The sequence below is a fragment of the Sprattus sprattus genome, assembly GCF_963457725.1.
Source record: "Sprattus sprattus genome assembly, chromosome: 4".
Lineage (NCBI taxonomy): Eukaryota > Metazoa > Chordata > Actinopteri > Clupeiformes > Clupeidae > Sprattus > Sprattus sprattus.
In genome coordinates this window covers 47,588,820-47,591,319 of record NC_137923.1, presented here as the reverse complement: position 1 = coordinate 47,591,319, position 2,500 = coordinate 47,588,820, and the positions used below count along the sequence as shown (strand labels likewise).

The following is a 2,500-nucleotide window of genomic DNA, read 5'->3' as shown; positions in this document are numbered from 1 at the left end:
ACCCCCACCCCCCCCCCACACTCCGCCCCCAACTCCTAAACACTGCTCCGTCCGCCCACCCACAACTCATCTCTTTATTATTCCGTAATTAGCCCTTTGGCAGTCTGTTGAGGGACTGGGGGGGGGGGTTGGGGGGGGTGGAGGTTGAGGATGGGTTGGGATCCCCCCTCGAGGGCCGTCTGTGTTGACAGACACACGCGGGCATGGAAGGGAAAAGAGAAAGAGAGAGAGAGAAACAAATACACTTTCTGATGAGGCCACAGCATGCGCCCCCATCATAAACAGCGGCTCTGTGACGGTGGTGAGTAAGATGGTGAGTAAACATACACACACAGACACAGGCACACACACACACACACACACACACATGCTCCTACCCTCCCTCCAGCCATTTGGCCAGCTAACGAAAACAGCTTTTTTTCTTTCTTCATCTCCACCAGCTCTGAAGATGACTTCATGTCTGGCGGATGTTATAGCTGGTGAGAGCAGACTGAAGAAGCCACTAAAGCAGTTGGCGGGGAAATCAATACCGGCCTGGTTGAGCACCAGAGAGTTTAACTATCTCCAGCAAGCTAATGGTAAATTCATCCGTCTCTGAGCGAGAGAGGCGCCCATGCTCTCTCTGGTAGTGGCCATTTGTGAAAGAGCTTTTATAGTCGCAGTTTACAGTAATTTGTCTGACCAGCAGTGGTTTCGAAGAAATGATTTCCCCCAAGTTAATTTATCTCTTGGGGCAAACATACTGTGAGCAACAAAGTAATAGGGAGGCAGGTGTCTTAATGCTACCCCTTAAAGAAACCAAAAGGGTTGTGGGATTCAAAAGTGGAACTGTTAAGATAGTTAGAATATATAGCTGGGCGCTGGTATTACAGGTCTGTTTGGTTACTGAAAAAAAGAAAACACTCCCAAAACTGTACAGAAAAGATTGGAAGAGGTAACTGTGAGTGTACTGTGTGTGGTAACTGTGAATGAGCGGTGCTGAAGTGAGTCCAAGTTCAGTCACCAGACAGTGCCAGGAGGAAACCAGAGAGATGAAGTGAGTGTGTAAACTATGCAGCTGAGACAGAAACAGAAGAGGCCAAGCAGGTGAACAGCACTCTCCTTCCAGAACTTTCCTCTGCGCTCCCCGCTGTTTCAGTGGAGGAGGAGGTTTCCACAAAGCTTATTTTCTCTCATCATCACCCACACTCAAATCACTTTCTTCTCTCATGTTGCACCTGTTTACTTGCACACATGTGTGTGTGTGTGTCTGTATGGTGTGTGTGTGTGTGTATGTGATTCTGAGCTAAATTTGAATCTCATCCCTGATAAATGAAACTATCTGTGTGATTGTTGCTCCTCCGCTCGCCACGAAAGAGACAGAGGGGGCAGAAGAAAAGGGGAAGAGTAAAATACAGAGAGAGATAGAGAGATAGAGAGCAAGACAGAGAGAGAGAGAGAGAGAGAGAGAGAGACAGAGGGGGCAGAAGAAAAGGGTAAGAGTAAAATACAGAGAGAGAGGGAGGGAGAAAAAAAAAAAAACGTTGCAATAAAAGACTGATAGCTGTGCTTTAATGACACTGCGGCAAGTTTCATTATGAATATGGGAACCTCCAGGGCGCGTTTGGAGAACAAATGAAATGCAAATAGCGTTTTGAAGAAAATCACTCTGTTAAAAAAAAAAAAAAGAAAAGAAACAGGACCCCGAGAAGAGCTTAATTTGCACCTAAGAATAAACAGCAACAGAAAATCACCCAGCAGCTTATCTCCCCTCTGATCTGCACAATCTCAGGCATGCCATCGCTCCCCCTTTAGATCTGGCCAGTTTAAGGCATTTCAGTGGCTATAACCACAACGGCTTTATGAAACTTGAAAACGACATGTGCGACGATAGCCCATCGCCAATCGAAAGCACAAAGCCTGCGGACACTGGCAATAAGCACTGGTATTACATTTTGATGAGTTTTGAGATGGTAGGGCCATGATACTGGTATTGGATTGGGATGCAGTTTGAGACAGCCGGGCAGTTGTTAGATGCTAGACTTAACTGGTTGTCTTGTTTTGCTGTGTGTGTTAGTGTGTGACTCTGTGTGTATGTGTGTGCGTGTGTTTGTGTGTGTGTATGTGTGTTTGTGTGTGTGTGTGTGTGTGTGAGTGTGACAATGCACATGGATGTATATATGCAGAATAGGTACACGTATATGTGCGTGTGTATGAATGAGACTGTGTGTGTGCTTGTGCATGCCAGAATGTAAATCTGTGTGTGTCTGTGTGTGTGTCTGGGGAGGCTGGTGGGTCTGCTGGACCCATGGCACAGCTCACTGGGGACCCAGTCTGTGCTAGGGTCCGTCATGATTAATCTCCTGCCGTCATGTCCCTGCAGATGTTTACACTAGGATATTTGAGGCTGCATATGTCTGCTGGCATTAGTGTACGTGTGTGTGTGTGTGTGTTTGTGCATAATGTCTGGTGGCATTAGTGTATTGGTGTGCATGTGTCTGTGTGTGTGTCTGTGTGTGAG

The 2,500-nt window shown here is 46.8% G+C and overlaps 1 protein-coding gene across 1 annotated transcript in view; it reads left to right on the top strand.

Moving 5' to 3' along the window:
• Window positions 1-2,500, top strand: part of LOC308363538 (uncharacterized protein) — a gene marked incomplete at both ends in the record, with an annotated part of 50,329 nt that overhangs the window by 37,726 nt on the left and 10,103 nt on the right. The window lies entirely within an intron of this gene.